Source organism: Thamnophis sirtalis, unplaced genomic scaffold (assembly GCF_051295495.1).
Source record: "Thamnophis sirtalis isolate CommonGarterSnake01/CBP01778 unplaced genomic scaffold, rThaSir2_p1.2 scaffold_2, whole genome shotgun sequence".
Taxonomy (NCBI): Eukaryota; Metazoa; Chordata; class Lepidosauria; order Squamata; family Natricidae; genus Thamnophis; species Thamnophis sirtalis.
The window spans coordinates 152,825,999-152,837,957 of NW_028261382.1; the positions used below are offsets into that span (position 1 = coordinate 152,825,999).

Genomic DNA, 11,959 nt, shown 5'->3' on the forward strand with positions numbered 1-11,959 from the left:
AAATGTAAGATATTCTACAGAAAAAACTATTTTTCAATTTATGTAAAAAATAGTAACTTTTTTGAAAGAAAATACAGATGATTTAATGGGCTCATAAGTAAATAATGTATGTCCCCCCGCTCCATGTCTTAATGTGGACTGAAATGATTAACAGGCTTCTATTGTACCCAGGCAAGACAGAATTAGTTTCATAATTGCTAATAACTTCAGAATCAAATATTGGTATAAATGACACGTGAAAGTCAATATATTTACATTTCTATATCTGAAGATTGTGCTCCTGTATCCATGCTGCATGCATGGATACCTCTGCTGATCAGATGCCAATGAAATGACTTTCAAAGTGGGTGGGGCATCCCCGTTGCTTTTGAGCTAAATACAAATGACTAGATAGAATATATTTGCTCAGTTTTCAAATTTTCAAAATCAGTATTGTTTTGAAGAATGGATCACACTAAGTGTAATTATTATCAAATATAGTTTCCATTCATCGAAGTCTTCCAAAGTAGTCCTGAAATGATTCTGGAAGAGCAAATTTAAATTTACTTCTGAAATTGAGAATCCTAATTATATAAGGTTCTCCAAGGAACAACTCAGGTGGAAGAAAATTTGAATATATACCAGAACCTTAGAAAACCTTATGGGAATTGTTTTCACTATTGGATTAAATCTGAACTAACTTTAGAAAGACTGGACATTTTATTATATTAATGGTTTATTTAAATTCCATTGACGTAGAAGCTAAATTAAAGCACATGCTTAATTATTTCCATTGGACCAGAAGAACTTAGAAAAGTATTTCACAAGGATGAATTCAGGGATGTGCAGTCAGGGGAGGCAGAGCCTCACCACTGTCATCATGAAAAGAAAAAAAAATGTAAAAGGAAAAAGGCTGAGCTAGTTGCTGCCAGAATCACCATGGATGACTCTGTTTAGTGTTTAACTGTTTAAAAAAGCCTCTAAAAAAGTGCCCTCTACAGGAGGCGGCAGGAGAACGAGGTGCCTCATCTAGTCTGACTTTATGATCACTCGAGCAGAGCTAAGCTAGGATTAAAAGCCGAAAAATTCCTGACGTAGATGAGGCACATTGTTCTCTTGCCTCCTGTAGAGGGTGTTTTTTTAGAGGCTTTTTAGAAGCTCTGGCAGCAACTAGCTCAGCCTGACCTCAGCTCCTGCCTTTTTCCTTTTACATTTTTTTTTCTTTTCATGATGGCAGGCAAGAGCAGAGTTGAAATCCTCTCTAAAACAGCTGGAAAAGGTACGTGTGTGGGTTGGAGGGAGGGGGAGGAATTCAAAAAGTTTGATTGCATACAGAGCCACGTTGCCTTTTCAAACACACACACACACACACACACACACACACACACACACACACACACCTGGATAAAAGTATATAAGCCCAGCTTCACTGATTACAAGTTTGAAAAGGCAATGTGGCTCCACCTGCAATCAAAGGCTCAGATCATAAGGCAGCAGGGGAATGGGTGGGTGGGGGGTATGGCAGAGGAGCTGCTTTCAAGCCATTGGAAAATATATCCAATCCAACTTCTGTGTTTGTGTTTGTTTGAGAGTGAGTGAGTGAGTGAGTGAGAGATCCAACTTCTGTGTGTGTGTGTGTGTGTGTGTGTCTGTTTGAGAGAGGGGGGGAGGGAGAGAGGGAGGTAGGAGAGGGAGGGAGAAGAAAAAGAATGAAGGAAAACTTTTTTGCAAAGGAGAAAAACAAATGCTGTCGCTTTAAATTGGAACTGAACATGCCTGGCTATGGAATTCTGGGAGTTGAAGTCCACAAGTCTAAAAAAATTTGAAACCCCTGTGTCAGTGCCTCACCAGCCATAAACCTCACCGCACGTCACTGGTATGTATCTATCTACCCGCCTTAGCTGTAAGTTAAATGGCTGTTTATCTGCAGAAGATTTATGGTACCATGGGTGAAAAGAGTCTTAGTCTTGACAATTCATTGTGGGAAATATGTCCTGCCTATGAGCCAACTATGAGCTCTGTAATTATTTATTTTAAAAAACTGTAGATACTTTGCATTTGACCTGGGCCTGCATGCAAAGAAGCGGTCCCAGCAATGAGCTACTATGAAGAGTAATGTATGCACTAATATATAATAATTCTTAAAAAAGAAAATAAATATAAATATTTTTTCTATTGAATTGGCAATAAACAGCTAATGTTGTTCCTTCTGTTGCTTATGACATCTTCAACTAAAATCAGAAGAAGCTCCTGTCTGTCTCAGGAAGTTGCCAAATGATTTGTTTGCAAAAGGGCTTTTAATAGCAATAGCACTTAGACATATACCGCTTTGTAGTGCTTTACAGCCCTCTCTAAGCAATTTTACAGAGTCAGCATATGGCCCCCAACAAACTGGGTCCTCATTTTACCCATCTCGGAAGGATGGAAGGCTGAGTCAATCTTGAGCCTGGTGGGATTTGAACTGCCAAATAGCAGGCAGCCAATAGTCAGCAGAAGTGGCCTGCAGTACAGCACTTTAACCACTGTGCCACAGAGACTTTTAAATAATAATTGCATATGGATTCCACTCCATTCATAAAATATAGTGTGGGTGTTAATTAGTCTAAATCTTAATATTTAAGTTGATCACACAAGAAATATTACACTGGATAGATATTTTTATCTTTCACAGAGATTTTGTTAAATATAGTTTTACTAAAAAAATTCCCAGAAACTGCCATTCAACTATCTCCTTTATCTAAACAAAACAAATTGACATAATTTTTTAAAACCTGAGTTTGTCTTTTAACATGTTAACATAGAGCCTGGAAACTGAAATTGCTTTAAAGCACCACATTGTCTGAAGAGAAGAAAATTAATTGCTCTTTTAATAGATTCATTCATTAAATTCTTTGGAAAAAAATGGGTAATTTATTTCCCACATCAAATATATGGATATGCTGACGGAGATGCTCATAAAAACTTGATTTATATTCTACTTTTTTCAGAAATTTACCGTATCTCCTAAATATTATTGATAACATTTGATTCTGAATTTAAAATGTAAGCCCTAGAGTAGCAAGATCAAGACTTTGCAGCATGAATCTGAATATCCATTATGCAGAATGCACTAAGTTATAACAGTTCTGAATTATTTTGCAGTATATATTGTGGCTGTAAAATGCGATTATTACCTCTTAGACCTCTGTAATTTAAATATGCTCTAAATGGGAAAAAGTTAAATCTAGCCTGATGGCCCACTGATTAGAATACAATATTGCAGGCTAACTGTGCCCCAGTCTGGAGTTTGTTACTGATGGGGCTCAATTGTTGAGGCCAATATGCTGATACTATAAACCAGTGTTTCTCAACCTTGGCAACTTGAAGATGTCCGGACTTCAACTCCCAGAATCCCCCAGCCAGCATTTGCTGGCTGGGGAATTCTGGGAGTTGAAGCCCAGACATCTTCAAGTTGCCAAGGTTGAGAAACACTGCTATAAACCACTCAGAGAGTGCTATAAAGCACTGTGGAGTGGTATCTAAGTCCAAATGCTACTGCTATTGCTTTTGCTGTTTCCTCTTTTTTCTTTTTATTCCAGAACTAACTTTCCATGAATTTCCAACAATTGTAAATGTTCTTAACAACACATTTGAAAAAGTATATTTGCGATAATGGTGAAAGTTAGTACGGTATATACTATGAGTATGCTTACAAAAGAATTGGTGCTCTAGTCACAAATCTTCACTTACAAGCAGAGGTGGTATTCAGCAGGTTCTGATCCGTTCTGGAGAACCGCTAGTGGAAATTTTGAATAGTTTGGAGAACCGGTAAATACAGTATCCTTCCCTGGAGTGGGGTGGGAATTGGGATTTTAAAGTACTCTTCCCCTGCCACGCCCACCAAGCCACACCACACCACCAAGCCACGCCCACAGAACTAGTAGTAAAAAAAATTGAATCCCACCAGTGGATCAATGCGATAAAAGTTGTTTCTACTAGTTTTGCTCCTGGCTGTTTCTGTGCTACCCAAGCTTATTTTTGCTGATTTTCTGGATGAGCAGTGGCAACCATCCAACATTTGCAAGAACTTTTAAGTGATATATAAAGATCATGTTGGAGTTGCTGATTGACTTTGCAGCAACCAAACCTCCAATTTTTTAAACATTAAAATAATCTTTACATACTGTATATTCTGTAGGACAGGGACACTGATAGATAACTGAGGAAGTAGCTACAGCACACTGATGCCTATGTTAGCAGGCTGCCAACTGTGCTTCAAAATATTAATAGATTAAATAGCCAATCCTTCTGATCTTAATATTGAATCCTAAATTATTTATTAATTTAAAGCTTTTGGAAGTAGTTGTTGCATATGAACTGCATGACCACCCTAATGAGACTAGATACAATTCATCTAGTGACGTGCGGTGAGGTTTATGGCTGGTGAGGCACTGACACAGGGGTTTCAATTTTTTTTAGACTTGTGGACTTCAACTCCCAGAATTCCACACCCAGGCATGCTCAGTTCCGATTTAAAGTGACAGCATTTGTTTTTCTCCTCTGCGAAAAAGTTTTCCTTCATTCTTTTTCTTCTCCCTCCCTCTCCTACCTCCCTCTCTCCCTCCCTCCCCCTCTCTCAAACACACACACACACACAGAGAGAGAAGTTGGATCCATCTCTCACTCACTCACTCTCAAACAAACACAAACACTGAAGTTGGATTGAATATATTTTCCAATGGCTTGAAAGCAGCTCCTCTGCCATACCCCCCACCCACCCATTCCCCTGCTGCCTTATGATCTGAGCCTTTGATTGCAGGTGGAGCCACATTGCCTTTTCAAACTTGTAATCAGTGAAGCTGGGCTTATATACTTTTATCCAGGTGTGTGTGTGTGTGTGTGTGTGTGTGTGTGTGTGTGTGTGTGTTTGAAAAGGCAACGTGGCTCTGCATGCAATCAAACTTTTTGAATTCCTCCCCCTCCCTCCAACCCACAAACGTACCTTTTCCAGCTGTTTCAGAGAGGATTTCAACTCTGCTCTTGCCTGCCATCATGAAAAGAAAAAAATGTAAAAGAAAAAAGGCATGAGCTGAGGTCAGGCTGAGCTAGTTGCTGCCAGAGCCTCTAAAAAGCCTCTAAAAAGAGGCAGGAGAATGACGTACTTCATCTACGTCAGGAATTTTTCAGCTTTTAACCCTTGCTTAGCTCTGCTCGAGTGATCATAAAGTCAGACTAGATGAGGCACCTCATTCTCCTGCCGCTTCCTGTTGAGAGCACTTTTCTAGAGGCTTTTTTAAACAGTTAAACACTAAGCAGAGTCATCCATGGTGATTCTGGCAGCAACTAGCTCAGCCTTTTTCCTTTTACATTTTTTTCCTTTCATGATGACAGTGGTGAGGCTCTGCCTCCCCCGCCTCCCCTGACTGCATGTTTCTGATACATACAGTACATAGATTAATAGATAGATAGATCTGGCATCATTAATATTGACTCCTGCTGACTACGGTACCTTGACTATTCCCTGCAATTTTCTGGCAAGATTTTGAATGTGGTTTTCCATTGCCTTCTTCCTAGGGCTGAGACAGAGTGACTGGCCAATGATCACTAAGCTGGCATCCTCTCATGGAGTTGTCTTCAGTTCACCATTGTTACTCCCAGAAGTGTCTTAATGTATTTGGTTATTTTGAATGGTGGCTTTGCTACTCCTATTTGCACAACAACCAGTTTGCATATTTTTTCTCAAACCCAATGAAGCTGGAGGAGAAGGACACAATGGAGTACTAGCTATAGTGCTCTTTTTGCATACACAAACCCCATTAGTCATCCTGGGGAGAATGCTAGTTTAGCCAAGACGTTCCTTGGCAACAGTGATGTCAAGAGCATAGTTGTGAGAGTCAGGGCTAGTGGATTGTCCTGTTACATCTGCTGTTTGCAATTAGTTTTCTGCACTAGAATTAGTTTCCTGCGCTCAGAAGATTTGGAAATATTATTTGTATGACTTCCACGTGAAATTGTTTGAAATTTTCTGCACCCAAGAATCCATGTTCGGAAAAATCTGGAAACTCTAATCTGATCTGCAAAATAATATGGTAATAGGGCTACTTGCAAACTACTTGTAGGTAAATTCATGTGTGGACAATACTTTTAAGGTGACCATTGAGATGTTGGTAAAATGAGGCTCCAGATTGTTGGGGGCAATATGCTGAATCTGTAAACTGCTTAGAGAGGAGTATAAAGCACTGTGAAGCGGTATATAAGTCTAAGTGCTATTGCTATTTCATAGTGTTATAAAAATAACTCCATTGTTTTTATTAGTAATAAGAGTTTTTAAGTCATATATTGTAAACTTTATTACATCATCAGAAATACATTATAAGAGGAGGAGGAGGGGAAAGGGAGAGGGAGGAGAAGGAGGAGAAGGAGACTCCATCATGAAATTGTGTCCTTGTTATTAAAGTAGGACGTAAAGTGAGATTTGGACATTAAGTGTGAAACCTACTGGGTCAGGCTGGACAGCCACTCAGGGCCTCTTTACTTCTATATTAAAAGCCACATAGACAGAGTTGGAGCTTGCAAAAGAACAGGAAGCAAATGCCTAACCACAAGATGTATTAGCTGATGTCCCTATGTCAAAACCTATGTCAAAAGTCCAAGGTTCAATTAAAGTTCGTTAATGACACATACTCCATAACAAAAGGAGAAGTAAGACCCCCCATCTCCTTATAAGGCTTTCTCCTCAAGGTAACCACTAAGAAATGAGTTAAGTGTTTCCGTGTTACGCTGCCTTTGAGAATGTATAAGAACGCGTGCTTCGATAATGAAGGTTGTTCAGAACTTGCAATGCTAGCCATGGGCTAGCTTTCTGAACCTGGTTGCCAAATAAACTTTTCCTGTATCCTGAGAAGTCTAAAGCCTGTCATTTTCTGCAACAATATTGTGAAATTTAAATTTCTATATGGGTTATCCCACTTACCAGCATATTCTCAATAGATACAGCTTATTATTATAGTGTTTAATGTAACATAAGAATTAAGAAAATGAATCAGGAAAGTCCCAGATCAGATCCTAGTCACTAGGGCAGCAATGAATTTGCTATATGGCCGTAGGCTAACCACTATCTCTTGGTTCAGTCCATCATCCTTAAAATGAATGTAATAACACTGCCAATTATTATAAGGATTATTGGATAATGTATGTGATGTAGTTTGAGCACTTAGGAAATTGGTAATAAAATGCCAAGCATTATTATTCTCTCCACAGCATCAACTGAATTGAAATATTTATTTATTTAAAAGATTTATTTAGCAACCCAACTTATGTAATTGTGACTTTGGACAGCTTACATCAAATAACCTATCCTGCTGTCCATACAATATTGCAAATAAAAAAACCCCATAAAACATCAACAGAGAATCCATCAAACAATGTATCAGACAATATATAGCCAGAGCTTGCCAACTATATACTCTTTGGGCTCATCTATCATCCAAACCCTGTGCTTGAAGGAGAAGCCAAGTTTTTAAAGCTTTCCTAAAAGCTAATAGGATCAGAGGCCATCCAAATCTTGGGAGAGAGATTGTTCCAAAGGGAAGACACTACAACAGAAAAGCTACATCTCTCAAGTTCCAAGAAATGATGCTGCCTCAACAACAGGACCATGTGAACATGTGGGATGGGGAAAAGTAACAGTTCTGTACTAATATTGTTTTTTCCAGGTAATAACCAGCATCTTGATTTGCATCCAGTAACTTTATATGAGCCAGTGCAGCCCATGAAGTACTGTGTGACATGGTCCCATTGTGATATAACTACCTGGGCAGTTGCTTTCTAGACAAACTGCAGCTTCCAGGAGCTCTACAAGGGCAGCCCATGCAAACCATGTTGCAATATTTTAACTGGGAGCTAAGGCAGGAGTAACTGCAAACAGAGCTTCCTCATTCTAGGAACAGGTGCAATTACTATATATGATGGTGGTGTAAAAAGACTCTTTTGACTACAGCTATCATTTCCTCATGCTGTGAATTCAGGAGCCTAAAATTGCACTGGGTTCTCAATGGGGGAGTGCAACCCACCCCAGAATCAATGTGGGAAATCTCTAGGTTCAAGGGGCCCCAAATTCACCTGATGTGCTGTTGCCTGAAGATTGTACATGAGTAATGCCTCTGCTGTTATATTTTTTAACAAACAGAGGTTTCATAATTGTAATCACTTTGGTCATATAACAGCAAACATGTTAATAAGATCTCTATGAACAAAACAGACTATCAAGTGAATTGCTGCAGAGTTTGGGAATTAATTCCATTGAACTCAGCAAATTAATTTCTGAGTTAACATGTACTAGCATGGCCTAACTTTGTTCTAACTGAGGGTCTCCATATGATTAATGTCAGGTTTCTTAGTCCCAGTCAACGAACAATCAACTACATATATTAGCAACATAATCCCACACTGGTAGATACTATTTTACAAAAAGGTCCATAAAATTCAGTGCATTTTACTTCTAAATAAAGTACACACAAACTATTCCTTTATGGTATATATCAGATAAAAGTACATCAGAGCTGCTACTGATATATTGTGGATTATTATGAGCACTAGTTCTATTATGTTGTTTTATTATGGATGATGCCCCTATTTTTTCTCGGTGCTTTCCCTTACTTTTTTTCCTTTTACACACTCCTCCAAAGGAACCTCTGTGTTCTGATCATCTAGCTTGCTTGTATTTGCTGAGCTGGCATCCCTGAAATGTTGTAAGAAGCGATGCAAGAAGCTATGTCTATTTGAGAGATGGGACATTTGTTCTAGACATTAATTTGTAAGAGTTGCCAAGAAGCTGCCTGCTTGGCATCCCCATTATAGCTTTCATTTCAGCACACACTTCATCAGAAACAATTAAGGTGGCGCTGACTATAGAATGTAATAGAAAGAAAACAGCAAGTAGTGTCAGCAGCAGGAGGAGCAAGAGGAGGAGGGGGAGGAGGTGGTGGTGGAAGATCTAAGTAGAAATAGCTTATTAAGAGAAGCTGTAAAGTTCAGCTTGGTATCTCATTGCCTTGAATCAATCTGGCAAAGGTGAAATGCTCTTTGGGCTATTCTGTGTCCATTGACCAGATCTGATTTAAGAGCTAATATAATGCTATTGTGAACAAAAAAAGTACCAGAGACAATGTGGTATTGATCTTGCTTCTCCTTCAAACTATAATGAGGCCTGGACTTATTGCAGCTCCCTTTTCTCATTTGTTCCTCCCTTGTCAAATTCTGAGAAATAACCAAAGTTTAATTTCCCCGCTCAAAACAGAAAAGATCAGGATAGTCTTGTGAAAGCAAATTATGTTTTTAGCTTCATGGCTGAAATGTGGTGACCCAAAAACATAGATGATGAGTAGTTTATCTCCCACGCTTCAAAGTACTTGATTAAATAAACCAGATAGCTTTCAATTACTGCTAAAAATGAGTAAGAGTAAAAACGTGTGCGAGAATAGATACATAATTATGTAAAAAAATTCATGCTGTTACCCTCTTCCACAGAACCCAAGTCATTGATCTATAAATAACCACCTTGTTCTTATCTTTTGTTCCTGAATAGCTAAACAGATGGTGTTTTTACTTTACTGGTGGTATATTAACTGTTTACAAGTCAGGACCTGCCTTATTATGTTGGCTGAGTAAAGCCTTAAAGCAGAGTCCTGAAAATCAATTAGATGTCATCTGTTGCTGTTATTAAGAATATTGTAAGAGATGCCATCTGTACAACTGTACTAATGCACTCTGTTTATATGTTCCAGATGTATTAAGGATTATAACATATAAGTGACCACAGCAAACCGAGACTGTATCAAAATGATGACACGTGTATGAGGACATAATGCAAACTCCACTCTTGCCCCCTGACTTCCAATGTAAGTATAGAAATTATGATTATGGAATCATGATACATATGAATAAGTGTATTGATCACAACTTTCTCTATCCATACTTCTTCTTGCTTTCTTTAATGTCTTAAAATGGCAGATGGCTAATATTATAAGGAGAATTTCAAAAGTAATCACATCTGTGCATTACTTCTTGGAAATATCAGTAGCAGGTCAAGAATTTCTAGTCCTTGATTTTACTAATTATATAAATCAGGATAAAACCAACCAACTGAGATGGTGGATTTGTGTTTTCAGAATTTATTTGAATTGTAATTCTATTTCAATATTTTAAACTATAGTAATTTTTAACATCTTTTCCATCCCATTTATGATTTTGGAGGGATTTTCAAATAAGAAACAGTCCTAGGAAGAAGCAGGTAGGCTTTTCAAAAAGAAGTTCAACTAAATCTATAGATCTAAGAATAGAAATTGGTAATGGATTTTCACAGGCAAGATGAACACAGTTTGATCATTTTCTATTCCATGTAGTATTGTTCCTGGTGACGACTGATACTGCTTTTTGAAAATGTGATGATACATGATACAGTATGTAAATACTTATTTTTAACATTTTCAATTTGATTTAAAAACCATGTTTTTTCCCTACTGCAGATGGAAATCATAGTCAATATTGAGGAAGGAATACTACGTCCAGCACAAGCTCCCAACTATCATTAAATAGATACTTCTTTCAGTGTTAAACAACATGCAACCATCATCATCCTACTTCCAGAAAAATGCCAAACCACGATTATTATGGACAGAGTACAATATTTACTAAAAGCAAAAGAAATACTAGAAGACAAAAAAGCTTACATCCAGTGAACAGTAACAGAATACAAAAACTGGACAATTGGATTAAGAGAACTCTTAGTGACCTTTCTAAGAAAGGCCAAATTACCCAAGAGGAACAGTGATGGATGAGAATCAGTGGACCCTTCTTCTCATACTTCTGCAGATGCCCCAAAATACACAAGCCTGACCTACCTCTACACCTAATTGTATCATTACTGGGGACCCCTAAATACAGCATAGCAAAAAGAATTAGCAAAAAAAACCATGGGTACCTCACAAGAGGAAGCAAACACCCCATCAACTTTCCACAACAGTACATTCAATCAGAAATATGACTATAGATGAGGACGAAATCATGATCTCGTTTGATGTCACAGCCCTGTTCATCTCCGTAGATCTGGAATTAGCCAAAGAATCTATGACCACATTGCTCCACACCATACTTGACGTTACCAAATACATGAAGATTGAAACACCCAAGATTATCTCATAAACCTCTGCCTAACCACATACTTCCAATTTGATGGACAAACTTACCAACAAAGGTACACTTATGGGATCACCACTTTCAGGACTTATAGCGGAAGTCATTATCATATGCAATGTCTAGAAGCCATAGCACTTTCACAAATACAACCCAAAATATGGATCAGATATGTAGATGACACCTTCACCACAATAAAAAAGGACCAATTAGAAAATACCCACAGAACAGTGACATGCGGTGAGGTTTATGGCTGGTGAGGCAGCAATTTTTTTAGACTTGTGGACTTCAACTCCCAGAATTCCACAGCCAGGCATGTTCAGTTCTGATTTAAAGCGACAGCATTTGTTTTTCTTCTTTGCTAAATACATTTCCTTCTTTCTTTTTCTTCACCCTTCCCCTCCTTCCTCCCTTCCTCCCTCCCTCCCTCCCTCCCCCTCTCTCAAACACACACAAACACACATACACACACACACACACACACACAAAGTTGCACCAGGAGGATGAAGTTTTAATTCCTCCCCCTCCCTCTGACCCACATGTACCTTTTCCAGCTGTTTTGGAGAGGATTTCAACTCTGCTGTTGCCTGCCATCATGAAAAGAAAAAAAAATGTAAAAGGAAAAAGGCATGAACTGAGGTCAGGCTGGGCTAGTTGCTGCCAGAGTCACCGTGGATGATTCTGCTTAACTGTTTAAAAAAGCCTCTAAAAAAGCACCCTCTACAGGAGGAGGCAGGAGAACGATGTGCCTCATCTCATCGGCTTTTAACCCTTGCTTAACTCTGATCGGGTGATCATAAAAAGTCAG

General features: G+C 38.5%; 1 long non-coding RNA gene across 1 annotated transcript in view; it reads left to right on the forward strand.

Annotated features, from left to right (window-relative positions):
- The window catches only part of LOC148049234 (uncharacterized), a 33,611-nt gene extending 21,879 nt beyond the window's left edge, over positions 1–11,732 (forward strand). The window contains exons 2-3 of the long non-coding RNA XR_015695666.1: positions 9,744–9,857; positions 10,485–11,732. This is a non-coding gene — a long non-coding RNA (uncharacterized LOC148049234). The remainder of the gene's footprint in view (positions 1–9,743; positions 9,858–10,484) is intronic.
- The last annotated feature ends 227 nt before the right edge of the window (positions 11,733–11,959 follow it).